This window comes from Delphinus delphis, chromosome 4, assembly GCF_949987515.2.
Source record: "Delphinus delphis chromosome 4, mDelDel1.2, whole genome shotgun sequence".
NCBI classification, from domain to species: domain Eukaryota; kingdom Metazoa; phylum Chordata; class Mammalia; order Artiodactyla; family Delphinidae; genus Delphinus; species Delphinus delphis.
The window spans coordinates 80,471,760-80,489,294 of NC_082686.1; the positions used below are offsets into that span (position 1 = coordinate 80,471,760).

Consider the following 17,535-nt stretch of genomic DNA (forward strand, 5'->3'; position numbering starts at 1 on the left):
TTCAGTTTCCTCATCGGCACAGTAGGGATAATTATCACCATTCTGTAGGGCTGTTGGGCAGCCTAGAGAGATCTGTGTGTCACACCTGGAACGCTGTGGGCACTTAATGAACAATAGCTATTCCTTCATTCACCCTCTGTTCCCTGACCACAATAGATTACCCAGGGTTACCCAGACACACCACATACCTTCACTCCTCCCTGCTGGTACTCCTGCTGCCTCCAGGCCAGGAATGCCCTGCCTCCCATCCTCCACCTATAGGGACTCTTCTCATCCTTCAACATCCAGTTCAAACACTATCTCCTTTGTGAAAACTTCCCCACTGTCCTCGGGACCCCAACACCCCAATTGTCCATCTAATTTACAAAGTGTTTTGTTCTGCCTAGAGTCCGGTGTTCACGTAACTGACTCACCAACTTCTCCGTGAAAAAACAAGGCCTTGTTCATCTATGTGTATCTCCCACCTCACTCCCCACACCCTGAGCATTAGTATTTAATGATGCCTTTTAAATTAGCCTTAGTGGTTTGATTCAAATAAGACCAGTTGGGGGGAAGGATAAATTAGGAACTTGGGATTAACAGATACACACTACTATACATAAAATAAGTAAACAACAAGGTCCTACTGTACAGCACAGGGAACTATATTCAATATCTTTTGATAACCTATAATGAAAAGAATCTGAAAAAGAATATATACATATATATACACATATATATATAACTGAATCACTTTGCTGTATACCTGAAACATTGTAAATCAACTACACTTCAATTTAAAAAAGAAAAAAAAAAGATTAAAGAAGTAAAACACTGAAAAAAAAAGACAAAAACAAATAAGACCAGCTCATTACTTTTTTAAATCAATCAATGCACAAAATTATACAGAGCTAAAAATCACCCAGGATCCCTGCATCCAGGAAAAAAAATTGATTCATATCCTTCCTTGCATGTCTCTACATTTACATTTGAACAGAAGTGTGGAGGATGGAAGAATGCATGAAAGAAGAATGGGTGGGACTGCTTAATACAACAGCTGGGATTTTTTAATTTAATTTTAATTATACAGAAAAGTAAAATAGAGGAAAAGCTGAACTTTTAATAAATTTTTCTACATCCAAATGATGTTATTTCCTTAAAGACTCCTCCAAGTTTAAGAGAAAAAAAATAATTGATTTACAATGTTGTGTTAGTTTCAGGTGTACAGCAAAGTACAGCAAATAATACAACAGCTGGGGTTTTTTAATTTAATTTTAATTATACAGAAAAGTAAAATAGAGGAAAAGCTGAACTTTTAATAAATTTTTCTACATCCAAATGATGTTATTTCCTTAAAGACTCCTCCAAGTTTAAGAGAAAAAAAATAATTGATTTACAATGTTGTGTTAGTTTCAGGTGTACAGCAAAGTGATTCAGTTATACATGTGCATATATTCATTCTTTTTTAGATTCTTTTCTCCAATAAAATTTTTAAAAATAAAATAAAGGGTTAAAAAAACTAATTGAGAGGTTGGAGCCATGATACTAACACCCTACTTAGACAGTGTGAGAGAGGGAAAGTTAGCACCTAACGTCCTCCCACTCCCTCCCTCAGCTCTCCATTTCCATTACACTCTTTTCACTTCCTCCCATTCTGTTCCTTAGACTTACAGCCCACCCATGCTAAGGTTTTCTCTATTTGAGTAGAAGAAGGGCTCTCCAAATGACCTATCACCATGCCTTCCAAAGGGTGCTTTTGACTAATCTTTTTCATCATCAAGTAGGTTTTCCCATGAACGGCTCATATGTGTTATATGAAGAGATGAGAATGGCTACCTGCCTTATCGTTACAGAGTGATGTAATTGAGTGTTAAAGTCTTCAGTCACACGACCTTTCCCTTGGAACTCTGTAAATATTTCCTCTCCATGTTCTCAAGTTCTGCTTCTGCTGCAAATCAAGTCTGAGACCAACATGACTTTTTCCCTGGGGCAGAAATGAATTGCTCCCAATACCCATTTTCCTCATCTTCCTTTCAGTAATAAAAGGCCTTCCCCAAATCTGAGTTCTAAGAGGGTACACGGCCACCCAGCTGGAGACGTTTTCCCAGGCTCCTTTGCATCCAGGCTTGTCTACGTGATTATGTTTAGGTCAATGGAGCACGAGAAGTGACCTGTGCCTCCACAGGTAGGCCAATTACCCTTCTGAGTGATCTTTTTACAATCTTTTTACAACCTTTAGATCTCTGATTTTCTCTGATGAGTTTCTTCATCCTTTTTCTCAGCATATACTGCGATTTTCCTCATGCTTTCTCTCTCTGTTAGTAATTTAGTTTTCAGTGGATTCTACTTTGTTCCTTTATTAACTTTTCCTCTAATGATGTAGTTTGTGTCCTCAATGTTTTCCTTAGCTCTGTAATTGCCCTTTTTATTTCATTCTGTAGTTTCATCATCTTGTCTTTGAGCTCTCAGTTGATTAGTTTTCAATAAACTTTATTTTGAATGAATAACTAAATGAATCCTCCTACTGCCTCTTCAGCCCAAGAGCCAACTCCAACCCGGAAATTATCTTGGGGGATGGGTAGAATAAGCCATTTATCACTGAGTGAGACAGAATAATATTACTTATGTGCCATGCCTTCCACCTTCCTGATCCTACCTATCCTTCAAGGCACAGCTCAAAGCCCACCTGCTCCAGACTCTTCCAGCCCACCCAGGTTGCTCCCTCTCCAGCCCCCAAAGGGCTTCTCTGAACTAAAGGATACACAGGTAATGCCTGGGCTACTTAATGAACTTGGACCTTTTGAGAAAGGGGATGAATCTTCTCCTTCTCCCTTGTTACACCTGGTTGGGCAATAAAGGTTTTCTTTGAAGAGTTCTGGGCTACTGATTCTCTGAATGAAAAGGGGATGAAAACTAGAACCGAGACTCAGAAGAGGTCTTCGACATCAGACTCACTAGTGAGAACACCATAAGGCAGGTGGAGGAAGAGAATTCAGCAAGGGTGTGATTTTTGAAAGATTAATGGAGACGGAAGGATCACCTCAGTCTTCAAGGCAGACCTTCTCGGCCCCTGCAGGCACCGCTATGAGGGTTGAGCAGGCCTACATTCAAGTTCAAGCACCTCAAGTCACTCGCTGTCTGACTTTGAACAAGTCACCAAACCTCCTTCAGCCTTTGTTTCCTCACCTATTAAACAGAAATGATAATAGTGTATGCCACCAGAGAGAGGTTAAGAAAATTATATTTGATGATGGGTATAACTGTTCCAGCTTCATCTCCCAGCACTTCCTGCCTTATGTGTTCCCCTCTGGGAACATTAACCTGCTAGTGGCTCCCCCGCACATGCCATTCTCTACCCCACACCTTCACTCCTGCACTCCCTTTTCTCCTTCAAATGCTCTTTTCCCAGAGGCTAGCAGCTACTACACTCTACAACCCAGCTTAAGTAGGTCATAGGTCCTCCAGAAAGCTTACCCAAACTCACTGTACGATCTTCTCAACCTCTGTATACATCCAAATCATAATATTTATCACAGTATATTGTTATTAATATCTGCATGCCCACCTCCAACTAAGCACTTAAAGGAAGAGAACTGGGGGGCAATTTGGGTCTATGTTCTAAAACTGAGCGTTGTGCGTGGGCTACAGCAGGCACCTAGTGTTACCTGAACGAGTGGACAAAGCAAGGACTCTGAGAAAACAGGAAGAGGAGGACACAGAAAGTTTGTCTGCCACTAACTTCTAAGGCCCCGCCAGTTACACTGAACGCGTGTGTGCATATCTACAGTGTGTGTTCTTAGGGTAAATACTCCCAATGCCTAGCATAATGCCTAGCACACAACAAATATTGACTGAACAAAATAATGTTGAGTAAACTTTACAAGAGAAGAAATTGTTCAAGAGCCTCCAAGCACAGCTGCAGATAAGCCCTTAACAATGCCAATATTGAGCTCCATTTACCACCTAAAGGCATCGAAGGTAGCCAAGCAATGGTACCCATTCATCTGCAGCCATGCTCGCTACTGGTGGGTGTGTTTATTCCGGTTATAAACAGATAATGAGTACAGGTGCTTTAAAAGGCAGGTGGGGAAAAAAAACAAAAAGGCAAACCAGGCTTGATGAAAATAACTCTTAAGAAAAAGGGGAAGAAGCAAATGTATGTTGAATCCGAATGTCAAGCTATTCACACATGGCTGCCCCATGAGTTCTTTCATTCATCTGTTCTTAGAGGAATGGTAGAAAGCTTTCATCAGCTCCATAAGGAGAAATTCAACCAAGCTCCCAGTGAAACACAAGGACGAAGGGTGTCTCAGCCCCAAAGGACTGGGAATGATTAGCAGTGGAAAAACCTGTAACATGATGTAGGGAATGAGCTACACCCAGTGCCAGCATCACTACTTAACAGCAGTGAATCTTGGGGTAGTTCCCTAGCCCTCTCTGAAGCTCAGCTTTCTCATCTGCAAAATGGAGCTGATGATACCAAGACCCCAAGGCTATGAGGACTGGATAAGGGAACAAACAGGGCCTTATCAGGGTCAGGAGCACAGCAAAAGCCTAGAAGTTGGTAAACTTGCCACGTTTCCTCACTAAGACTTGGCTAAGACTTAAGTCCAAGAGGTTCTTCCTCATCCACAGGAAAGAAAGAGACAAGCATTTCAACTCCAGCTCAGAGGACCTTTGAGAGGTTGCAAAGGGTAGAGTGTTCCTAAAATTAAAGCTGAATGACGTCTCAGTCCTGTGCTAGGGAAACCAGGAGATGGATGCAAATTTAGAAAGACTGTAATAAAAAAAATAAAAATAAAATTACAATCATCCTCCTGGGACATGTAGTTCTTTTCTGGTTGCCAGATTTCCTGGTCATCTAAAGTGTATGTGATATATTTATTTCTGTGGAAATAATTTACGAATATAAAATCAAGTTGAGCTGAAGCCAAGGACAAAACAGGAGGAGGGTTGCCAAGATCCAGGGGAAACAATGGTCTAAGTCTCCTTCGAAGGCTTCCATTTTATTCCACCTTTTTAGAGCAGGTGACAAAAGCTCCACTCACGTTGTCTGTAACTTGTCCCACCCCCTCAGTCCGATCTTCCCTCTCTCCCACAGTCATAGACTCTCAGAGTTGGAAAGGGCCTTACCAGGCATTTAGGTCAACCTCTCTGAAAAGCAAGAATCCTCTGATGGCAAACAAGTTGACTTGAGACTTCTGCTTAGATACTCCCATGGCAGGGAGTTCACTGTCTTGTGACCTAGTTTGTTCCCTGGTTGGGCAGTTCTGCTGAGTAAGTTCTTCCTTATCTGCCATTCTGCAACTCTGTACTGGTTTTCCTCCCCCCCAGCAGCAACACAGTATAACTCTAATCATTCTTCCACATGAAGAAACTGCCTCTTATTTTATCCCCTGCAGGCTAGAACACTCCAGTTTCCACATGTATTCTACCTCCAATATGGTGTCCTAAACCTCTGTCTTCCAAGTAAGCCCAATTCTGGGTGTGCTTCATTTTATCATGATCTGTACAGGACCCAGTGAAACACGAGTTTCCAGATGGGTCTGAACAACAAGGTAGAGTAGAACCGGCACATTCTTTCCTCCAGAGCCTGAGATCAATTCCTCCTCTTCTTCGCTTCTCTCTCCTCCCTCCCATCACTCAAGTTCCAGTCCTCCCACCAGATGCCACCGACCCTGGGAAGAGAAACAAATGCGGAAGAGCCAGGGATGGTGGAATGAGGAGGAGAAGGTGATGACGCAGTTCAGTTTCTTGCGCCGGCAGCCTAGGGCACCCAATCAGGCAGGCCAACTCCAAAAATAACCTCCCATCCCAACAGCTGGCTCTTAGTAGCTTCCCGGGAGCCCTTCATTTCAGCTTTCCGGGGCATGGTTCTCAGTGTTCCTGCACCCATTTTCTCGCCACCCTTTCCAGAGTTCGATGGACTGACTTCATTTAACCATGACATTTACGACCAGCGTTCCATATGTCCAAGGTCTAAATACACTTAGAAATATATTTTTATGGAAACAGATAAATATCCGTCAACAAAAGACTGGTTAAATAAACACATCCATGATGTAGGTTGTGATGCAGCTATGAGAAAATAATCTGTATATACTGATATGGAAAGACGTCCAATACCTATAGTAAAGTGAAAAGGGCAAGTCTGTAAAGTTGCAGTTACAATGTAATCCATTTACTGAGCTTTTTAAATGTATCTGCATATAACCATGAATACATACATAGGTACATCCAAAGGAGGCTGAAAGACCCACAACAAACTGCAAACAGTAGTCACTTTGCCAAGAAGTGGGATTGGGGGAAATGGCAAAAGGGAAGGTGGTTAATTTTTTACCCTATTTGAACATTCTAAAAGAAAACATTACACTTATTATTTGTGTGAAGAAGCCCCTAACTTTATGTATAGTTTCCCCTTTTTATACTTGTTCCCCATTTGATGATCTCAAAGCTGGAAGGGGCCTAGAGAGCTGCGAGCCGAATCCCTGTGGTGGCATGCGTCCTGCCCAAGGCCACACAGCTAGCTCGAGACAGCCGGAGGAGACCGCAAGTCACAGTGCAGGCCCGGAGATAATGGGAGCCCCAGTGTATTAAAGAGAGGACTTTAATTTAATTGCTAAATCAAATCAATTTTCTCCTTTTAGTTGAGTCAAAAATTCCTACTTGGGAGCAACAGTGAGTTAGGAGAGACCAAGACGACAAACTTGGAGGAGAGAGGGGAGCCTGGTGTCTTCTCATGGAGGAAAAGAGGCATCAGAGAAGATCTGTTTCTCAGGCATAGCTGGCAGGGCCCTACCTTTCTGGGCTTCCTTGCCCTCATCCATAAATCAGAGGGAAGGGGTTGAGTGAAAGGAGATTCGCAAGCATGGGGTGCCAGCTACTCATCTGAGCGAAGACCTCATCTTCAGAACGAGACAGGCAGCAACTCTACTTGAAGATACCCTACTACCACCAACCCATCAGTCTCTGACCTTCATTCCATACGGAAACTCTGCTTCTGGAGAGGGAAGGCTGGGTTCAAGTCTGATGCAGGGCCAACTAATGCTGAGTTGCTTGGGCTGTCACATGGATTATTTCATTCATTACTCACCAAATTTTTTATAAATGTGTTTAAAGAAATTCAGAAGTCACTTGCCAAAAGCATACAGCTGGTAAAGGGTGGGGCCTTTGTGCAAAATCAGGTCTTCTGACTCTAAATTCAGTGCTCCTTTTATCGCATCTCTTTGTGACACGGGACACAGCAGGAAAATTCACTTGAGCAGTAAAACTACTTAAGTTTTACTGGCTCTTTCTATCTCTCTCTCTCTCTCTTTCACACACACACACACACACACACACACACACACACACACGGTTCCATAGGTAACAGTGACAGCAGACACGGGCTCCAAGAGCAGCACGACCCATTGCCTCAAATATGCAACTCAGTGAAATATTTATGGCTAAGCTGAAAAGATGTCTGGGATGTACTTCAAAGTCATGTGGGGTAGAGTGTGGGGTCATAGACCAGCCATGAGTTTTGATAATTGTTGAAGGTAAATGATTATAAATGGGGGGAAGGAGGTAATGACACCATTCTTTTTACTTTCGTGTGTTTGAAATTTTCCATAAGAAGACTTTTGTAATGCAGCATGTAAGTGATCATTTCTCTCTCAATTTGTCACCTAGTAGGAGGTACCACTTTAATTAACTTTCTGCCTGCTATCATGGTAAGAAAAAATATTAAGACCAAAAGTTTCTGCAGCTTGTGAAAATCCCAATTATAACACTAATAGCTATCACTTACGGAGGACTTCCTATAAACCTGGCACTGTACTGGACCCTTTAACTATGATTTTGTTTAATCCTTACAATGGTCCAGTGAGGTAAGGGCTGTTATGCCCATTTTACAGAGAAGGAAATTGAAGCTCGTCTATATTGGTGGTAATTGGTGAACAAGAATTCAAATCCTGAATTACTTATGCTCTTAATTCCTACTGTTCCCACAATCCTATTGGAATTATCTGGAATATGGACAGAGATTTATTCACAAACATTAGTCATGGTGTCAATTACAGCAGAGAAGAATCAGAAGTAGTTTGACAGGCCCACAGTGGCCCTCATCCAGGAAGCCTTCCCCACTGCTCCGGTCTGGGGTGGTTGCCCCTCCTCTGCATTCCCAGGGTACCCTGAACTAGTCTCTTGTTACCGCATCTCCTCCATTGGACCATGAGCTCTTCTTATACAGTTTTGGTTTAGAGTGGGCCCTCAAAGATGGGAGGAATGAATTAATAAAGAACCTTGGAGTTGCTTATTTTAACACGTACGGAAACTGAAAACCTGGGTGTTAAAATAAATTGTCACAAGGGCAGGACTAGAACCCAAGGCCACAGACAGGGCCCTTCTCTTTCCATTAGACTTTAGGCTCTTCTAACATGAAAGATATATATATTTTTTTAAATGGTATCTGGATGCTTGAGGCATGGTTGGGAAAGGGGGAAGAAGATGGAGATTCCTTCCTCTATAGGCCTTCACTGAAATGCTTGCTAGAGTGATCAGATCCCATGGGACCATGTGACCTTGGAGATGCTGATATGGTGATGAATGAAAAGGTGCAGCTTTAATGAGGATATAAACTGTGACATGGGTATATGAAAAGGTTAAATAAGAAAGCCAAGAGTTACTGTACTTGCAGTGTGTTCTCTACCACTTAGAAAAAACAAATCCACTAAAAAAAAAAAAAAAAAAAAGACGAGGGAAAATTGCCAATTGTTAAAAATGGTTGCCTTTGAATAATGGAAATTTTTGCTGTTTCTCTATACTTTTTTGTACTTTCCAAATTGTCCTCAATGGGCATGCTGTATTTTTATAATCATAATGACAAACAAAATTTAAATCACCAAGTTGATTCTAAAGGCTAACCTGACCCTTCTAGTAACGACTTAGAAAGTCACTCCAGTATTTTAATGTGATGATACCACATTGCTTACTATGTTACTGTAACATATACAACTATAAAAAGTACATCTATCCAAGTCAGAATATATGCAGTATACCTGCAGACAAGCAAGAAAAAAGGTATTTTTTTCCCCAATTCAGTTCTTACTGAATAAGTCACTGATACCAAGTCTAAGCAAATTCTCAGGACTCTAATGTTCCAGAATATTACTGCAAATTTCATTAATCAATTACTCCTGTCACTTTTTAATGCAACCACATCTTCACACTTACAGAGATCCACATTCTCTTTGAAGCCTTCCCTCTTCCACTCTCTCGTTGACCGCCTGCTCTTGATTTAACTTATGAAGAAAAGGGACGACCCCGCCACCACAGAGATCAATTTTGAGATAAATTAGATCTATTTTCCGTAGGCTATTTCTATCTTCTTTTTATTTTTTTTATATTTTTTGAATTTTTGAATTTTATTTTATTTTTTTATACAGCAGCTTCTTATTAGTTATCGATTATATACACATCAGTGTATACACGTCCATCCCAATCGCCCAATTCATCACACACACCCCCTCCGCGGCTTTCCCCCCTTGGTGTCCATACGTTTGTTCTCCACATCTGTGTCTGAGGGCAATTTCCGAGGGGAGACCCAAATGTGTTCCAAGCAGGGGTGGGTGGGCAATGAGTGGATCTGGCTCTTTGTAACTCCAGGTCCAGTACAGGAACCATCCCCACACTGACCTGCCTCTGCTTGTCAGTAAATACGGAGTGAATGAATAGAAAGACTTTAGATTGCACTCACCTGGGTGTGAAAGTTCTGGGTTCGGTTTTTTTATTTGTTTTTTACTAGGTTTATTTACCTTAGAGTCACACACACTTCACAACCCCCCAAAGGCCCTTTTTACAGTCTGACAGACATTCACCCCAGTTACTGACTAGGTTGGGTCTCTCATTTAAGCACAGGGCTTACCCCATGGGGTTATTCTCCAACCGTCATTCTCTACCACTAAAAAGCTAGTGAGCACCCAACCCTGACAAGAGGTCTGAAAAGGTGTAAGCATGCGTCACGTGACTTAATACCCACCCCAGCCCCAGGAGATGCATACATGTTCTTCCCCTTACATTATACCGCGTAGAGATGCAACCGCCTGGTCCTCAAGGAACACAGGAGAGGAGGGTTGACCCAAACCTGATCCTCTGCCTCTAAGGGCCAAGCAGCTTCCACTGCACCCGAACAGCCTGTGCAGAGACTGGGCAGGAGGGACCTTCATTATACAAAGAAGGACACCGGAGCCCAAGAAATTAAGTAGCATGAAGAGCTAAGTGGGGTCTCTCTTCTGACTTCTTGCTGCCTTTCGTTTTACGATCATAGTTTAAAACAGCTCCCTACTGGGGAAGCACAAGGCAGAGGAAACCAGGGCAAGAGTAAAGTGAACCAGTTAGTACACACTAAAGAAAACCGATCCCCAGTGATAACTATCAATATAATACTCCTCACCATAGCTACCATTGGGATCCAGGGCTTTGTTTAACAACCAAAACCTATTTAAGTCCTTAAGGAATTCATCCTGTGACTTGAAGGGTGTTGTTATAACAACCATCGTAACTTTGACTGTACTCTGGGGTACCAACAAAAACTCATTTCATGCAACAGTTTCCCTTTCAGGCAGAAAGAGGCACTAAAAGCAGACATCTTGCTGTGTGTCCTTAGGCATGTAATCTCTCCTCTCTGAGCTTCAGTTTTTCCGTTTAGAAAAACTGGCCAGGTGATTTCCTAAGTTCCTTACAGGGTGAGAGTCCTGATGAGATCTCTAATCAAGTGCCAAGTGGAATTACCACAGAAATGAAACAGCCTGGAAACCCTAAGAAACAGGTGCAGTCAGGAGATAAGAGGGACAGGGTGAAACAGCACGTCAGCTTTGGTGAAACCCAGACCCAACATGTTTTCTTTGGTTTTCCAACTTTTCCGCTGCCAAATGCAAACATAAGTAGCTACTTCGTGGGACTCTCATTTTTAAACATTTAATTAAATACAATCAATGAAAACAATGCTTTGTTCTCCCACAAGTGACTCACGAGTAGCGTCCTAGGGAGACACTTTCTTCCTGGAGTGCTTATGCCCAAACAAAGGCCTCCTGGCACAGGGATGACAGGCAAAACATCCAAGTCTCCACAGCTGGCCCGGCTCCAACTTTGAGGGGAAAGGGCAGCCAGAAGAGAAAACTAACTACGCTTATGAAAGGCTAGGAGAGTAAGGAATTACTAAATCTATCTTTTCTCAAATGGGTAAAGAACTCTTGAAAGGGATAATGGAAGGGTGCAGATTTCAATCTGAATTACTTTCTTTGTTTAACTCTATTCTGCCTAAGGCCACTGCCTTTTCAGCCAACCACAGAATCCCGGTTCTGCCTTTAGTTGACCGCATGGCAGTGTGCAGTGTGGGAGTTGGGAGACCGGGACTCAAGTCCTCTCTAGGTGGCCGATTTCACTCGGTTTAAACTTGGACAAGGAGCTGAACCCTCCCGGCCTCCGTTTCCCGGCCTGTAAAATAAGAGGGTTCACTGGATGCTCTCTAGACTTCCAAAAACCGGGGCGCAGAGCCGGAAGCCCTCCAGTCCCCCCCACTCGCCCGCCCCAGGGACAGGTTAATCTGCGCAGCTGGCCAAGGTGAAGCCGAAGCCCGACCGCTCCGCAAGGACAAGGGGGGCGGTGCCTAGGTTCCCGCGCACACCACCCACTCCCACAGCCTGACGGGCTTCCTTCTGCACCCACACCATCCCCTACCGAGCCAATGCACTCCCCCGCCCCCAACCACCTCACTGCTGCCTGAACAGGTCTGATGAACTAAAATCTGCAAAGCTGAGCTGAGCATACGTAGGCAAAGAAAAAGCAAAACAAACAAGAGGCCTCTCTTTCCGGACCTCGGAATTTCCCTCAAATAAACTCGGATAGAACTGAAAATAATAGCGTCCCCACCTAGAACAAGAGTGCTCGGCTGGCCTTGTTTGTACAAACACACAACAAGCCAAAAGGGGCCAGTGACACCGGGGCTGGCTAGACCTACAAAGGCAAAGCGCAAGCGAAACCCAAGACTGCGCTGGGGGCCGTTTAAATCGAACTGTTCTTTCTGCAGGCTAAGGAGGCACTCGCCGTCCCCAACAGAGGCAGTGCAGGGACAATGGTGCGCTGGGCACGGTCATTTTTTTAGAAGGGGAAACCACAGACCTTTAATTCAACCCCTGTCTCTAAGAAACCACCGTGAGGTGGAAGTGAGGGGTGGTCCGGGTCATCTCAACTCATGCACCACGGCCGGGGACACACTCCCGGCCTGGGGTAATCTTTTGTAGCTTCCTTCTCTTTTCGTGTTTCCCTTTTTAAGTCTGGCAATTTGGTCTGATACCCAAGTGGTACCTTTTAAACGGGTCTGTCGTCTTCCTCCAGCAAGTGACGCCCCCAGCGCCGCTCCCTCCCCGGCAGCTGAGACAATGGCCGGGTTGCGCAGGGCGGCTCCTAAGGGCTAGCGGCGTGCCACGCTCCCAGCACAGGGCGCACGTGCATTTGTTATGGTACCTGTGCCCCCATCCCCGCCGCGGGCCTCAGTTTCTCCGTCTGTAAATCCGGCAGACGAGATGTGAAGGAATCTGGACTCTGCAAGGCATCCCCCTCCCATGCTGACGGTGCAGTGGAGAAAGCGGGGTTCCCCGCGGCCGCGCGCACGTGGGTTTGTTGTGGGTCCACAGGCTAGTGGAGCCTGGGAGAAGCCAGGGCGGCCCCTCCGCCCGGATTAATCCACAGACACCCGCAGCCAAAGGGTAGCCGGTCAGCGCGGCCAAGGCGTCTGAGGGGTGCTGGACACCGATTCTCTGCGCCCTAGGCGCGCCCCGGACCCCGCCGCTCCGCTCCCTTCCCCTTCGCTCCACTCCTCCCGGGGGGCTCGGGCCGCGCCGCCGCCCACCGCAGCCCTACTCACTCGCTGCGCTCTCGGCCGCCGAAGCTGCGGCAGCTCAGCCAGCTCCACGCCCCAGCCGGCAGGCAGCGGGTTCCCTTTGTTAGCGCGGGGCAGTGCCCCAGGCGTTTTCCCCAGCCCGGCCCTGCGCGGGACTCCCCTCCCCCGGATGCCTCCGGACTCCTCGCCCGGCGGCGGCCAGAGAGCCCGGGAGCTGGGAGCCCCAACGCAACTGTCCCTGAAGGAGGGTCTTTGGGGAGGAGCGGGGGGACAGGGGATGAGGGGTGGCGCGGACGCGGGAAGGAGGGAAGAAGAGTGCGGCGAAGGGGCGGGGGAAACGAGCCGGCTCCGTTATGCAAATAGTCGGGAAGACGGGGTGGGTCCCCTCGCCACACCGCACCCCAAACCGGCCCAGCCCTCCGGAGGTCGCTAGCGAGCAGGCCTCGGGATTAGGGGTGCCTGGTTAGGTGGTGCACTTAGCCCCCGAGTGATGCTAGGACCCGGCTTCCCCGCCCGCGCCCCCCCCCCCCCCGCGAGGGCGGGCCGAGGGCCGAGGGGGAGGGACAACGCGGAAGGGCAAGGTTCCCAAATCCTGGCTCTACCCTAGCCTCACAGGTGGCGGAGGTTTGAATCCAGCACTCTCCTAGCAAGCAGGGATTATAAATCCTGCCTCTGCTACCGACTGTCTGCGTGACCCTGAGCAAGTCCCTTAACGTCTCTGAAGCCTCGAATTCTTCTTACATAGAATATGAAACAACAAAATCTATTTCACAGGGTGTGACAAGAACCTCCCACACACTACAGATACAGAAGGGAAGGAGGGTCGGCGAGTCCCTACCCGTGGAGATTTCCACGCCAAGCTGTCTGCAGGCTGGTGGGCAGGAGGCCTCAGGGAGGGTGGAAAAGGGAGTGAGTTTCCTTCCTTCCCTGGGGCTGAGCCGGGGCTGCCGGGAGGAGGCGAGAGGAAACCACTTGTTGAGCAAGCGTCATCACTAAACACTGACCATCCCTGCTGACCCCGGGGACCACTTTCCTAAGACAGAAAACCACCCTGTAGGAGGGCCGGAAGTGACCTTTGGCCACCAGTGCAGTCCCCGTAGAAAAGACGTGACTACCAGAGGCAATAATCATCTGCCGAAGGTCTGTGGAGGGCCCACTTGGCGCCCGGCTCTGTACTTGGAGGGAAGGAGTGGTGGGGGAGAGGAGACAAGGAGAGTGGAAGATAGTGCGGGTCCTCTGGGAACAAGAGTCCAGTTCACAATAGAGTGCGTGAAGCCCAGGCCCAGAACTTTGTCTCCAAATCGAGTTGCCCTCTCCCCACCACCATCCTGGGAAAGGGAAGATGGCATCTTCATCTCACCCCCAACATCCTTCTTCCAAACACCGCTTCCCCGCACCCCAGATCCTGGACCCCTCCTGCTGTCACTGCTGGCCCTTCCCAGCTGCTGAGGATGCACTACTGCTCAGTACAGAGAGCTCCAGCTGGAGAGGGTGACAGGCAGAGTGAATTCAAATCTCTATGACCAACTAGCTATGCACTCTTATGTAAGCTCCTCAGTCTGTTTATGTCTGGTGTGGAGAAGGTGCTCATCACAGTAAAATGTATGAGTTAATGAGTGGAAACAGACACACTCTTAAGACTATTTCTGGGAGGGTGATATATTGACTTTATTCCGAAAAAAATGGAAACAAGACTTTGTGCAGGGGCATGACATACGTCTTTGTGTTTTACACTGGTTTCTCCGGCAGTGAGCCTCCTGGAAAATGGATGGCAGGATCAGAGATGAAAGCACAGAACACAGAGATCAACCTGGAAGCTGACATCAGTGGAGATATAATAGGAGTGGTGGCAATGACAGAGGGAATGAGAAAAGGACATCCAAACAATGGCCACCATTTGGGGAGCAAAAGCATTCTCTCCTCATCATAGGATACGTGGTGGCCTTAGCCTACCCTTAGCCCTATCTTGTGGATGAGAAAATTCAAGTCACTTGGAAATGAAAGAGCCCGAATTTGAACCTCTTCCACATTCATTGAAAGCATTCATCATTTCCATCCTCAGCATCACTTTTGTGTCAACACTACTTAGGAACCAAGAACAAGAAACAGGGGAGAGTTTTCTCTAGAAGGTTCTCATCACCAGAAGAACTCCAGCCAAGGTATGGAGAAAACAGGGGACAGGCTCACTCTGGAGGCTTGGCTTGCAGGACTGGGATGACCACAGAGGACAATAGAAGCCCAGGAAGATCCTGGGACTCCAAGGCAGATGAGGAGGCAAGTCGCAGTGCCGCTGGCAAATTTCCAGGCTGGGAGCAGCTCTGGGTTATTCCCTCTGGGGGCTGCTCCCTCAAGGTTGCTGTGTCTTCAGAGCCTTTGGGAACTTCTCACCCATAAGTGAGAAGCAAGAGTCTGGACCCTTGGATGGGGGATGGTCCGGTCCTCTCGAGCCTATATAGGAGGCTTCACTCCTCATTGTCTCTGGAGCCCCTGCCCTGGCAGCATGTTTTCCTGAGAAGTATAGAGACCTACTTGCCCTCTGGACACCATCTCAGCTCCCTGCCCACCGCTGGCCTCAGCCTTTGCCCATGAATAATATTTTTGGTCATGCCTTTCTCAGTCATCATTTTAGGCAGTTTACTGGCTAATGCAAATAATGCCCCCCTGCTTTTTAACATTCGTTTACAACGATCCACTGGCAAACATTTTCATAGCACTCTTGAAGTGGATGTTGATGCTATTACAAAGTCTTGGGTGGGGGTGAAAGGAGACGCAGGCAGTTGAAAATAACCTTCTAAACTCTTCTTCCTCACCTCACTATAAATGTTCATCAAGCCCTTAGATAGCGCTCCCTCCTCTGCGTGCTTTTGTTAGGGGTACCACTGACCAAAACTGCCCACCCTGGTCAGGCCCGATAGTAACCACTTGCATGCGTTATCTTTACAACAGGAGGTCCTGGTAAGGAACGCGGAACTAACAAGCTACCACCAACTGGAAGAATTTGGAAAGGTCAAAAGGAGAGAGGAGACGCCAGTCCATATGTCTTACCAACTTCCCAGAATCCTTCTTGCTGGAATCCATCTTGGCTAAGCGATGCGCGCACCACCAGGAAAGACCCTGAGTCAGAATGATTGGCCAGAGACAACGCGGAAACTAGCCCCATCACCATAAAACCTGAGACTGCGAGCCATGTGGCAGAGCAGTTCTCCTGGGTTCCCTTACCCTCCTGCTCTCCGCCCAGGCGCTCCTCGATAAAGTCTGTGCTCTGTCAGCACATGTGCTCTGTCAGCACATGTGTCTCCTCGGACAATTCATTTCCAAACGTTAGACAAGAGCCCACTCTCGGGCCCTGGAAGGGGTCCCCCTTCCTGCAACACTTTCAGCACCTATTGCCCAACATAAAGGTAGGCTCCATGTTAAAGGAACTGCTCTGTGGTCTGTCTGAGCCCCCTACCTTGGGCCTCAGTGCTGCCAGCTTCAAGGATGAAGATACCCAGACACAGCTAAGTCTCTAAAACCCAAGTCAGAAAATAGCAATAGAGTAACAGCATCTCTTAACTAAGCACCCAAGGACTGCTCCTGCTGTCCCTACATGGATGGTCCACTGGAGCATGGAGTGGGCCAGGGGAGAACGACACTAGAGGGCAGAGGCTGGACACTAGAGATAGGCCTCATGGGAGGACTGCAGCCACAGGACAGGGAAATGGCTGGTACAGCAAGCAGTGGCCTGGTGGCTCCACAACCTCAGAGTGGGGAATCGGCACGGTGTGATCAGGATAGGTCAGAGAGACGGACACACTATGGGGGCGCATGTGTGGCTGGACTGCACTTCACCCAGTCAGCTCCTGTCCAGCTCTAGCCTACAAGATACAATGAGAAACCAGGTCTCTTTTCTAAGTCACTTACATTTTAGCAAAATGTCTCTAGATTCATAATAATAATAATTGCTGTGTACTGAACATCTCCTGTGTGCGAGCCAGTCTCTGTTGCGTGCTCTCATTTAATCCTCACTTGGGGGGAGGGGAATCATTCTGGAACCCTAGTGTGCCTAAGTCTTCTTGAGCTCCTTTTCCTATTCTTGCCTTAAGACCAATCTTAGTAAGAGAATAATACATGGTGGGGGGGGGGGTGGGGAATGTCTACAAATCTCACTTCAAGAACAGTAAAAAGTGAGCGATGTCTTTACAGAAGTTTTCTGAAGGAGACAAAATGGTGTTATAGCAAACATCTTGAGGCAAACTTCCTAGATATCTGCTTACAACATTCCTCTCCCCGAAGTTCTACTCTTGACAGTCACCCTCTCACATTTTTACACCTCCCTCCTCAACATCCCTCCCCCTACTGTGATGCTCTTCCAGCGGCCTTCCCCTTCCCAGGTCCTTCCCTCTAGCAGGCTCCCTTAATTTTAATGTTAATTAATTTTAATTAGCCTCTGTCAGTGACTCCAAAAGGTATGAGAAAGTGGGAAACTACAAAAAGAAAGGGAGAAAGAGAGAAGGAGAGGAAGGAAAAAAGGAAGGAAGGAAGGAGGAAGGGAGGGAAAGAAGGAAGGAAGGAAGGAAAGGAGGGAGGAGAAAAGAAAACTTCACATAACTATGGACCTTTATATTCGCTGATGGCCTGTATATACATTCTCCCACTTGAGCCCTCTTCAGACTCACAATAACCTGTGAGGTAGA

General features: G+C 46.5%; 1 protein-coding gene across 1 annotated transcript in view; it reads right to left on the bottom strand.

Annotated features, from left to right (window-relative positions):
- Positions 1-13,059, bottom strand: part of ST6GAL1 (ST6 beta-galactoside alpha-2,6-sialyltransferase 1) — a 137,936-nt gene extending 124,877 nt beyond the window's left edge. Inside the window, exon 1 of the mRNA XM_060010966.1 lies at positions 12,884-13,059. The gene's annotated coding sequence lies outside the window, so the exon portion shown is untranslated. The remainder of the gene's footprint in view (positions 1-12,883) is intronic.
- Positions 13,060-17,535: the final 4,476 nt, after the last annotated feature.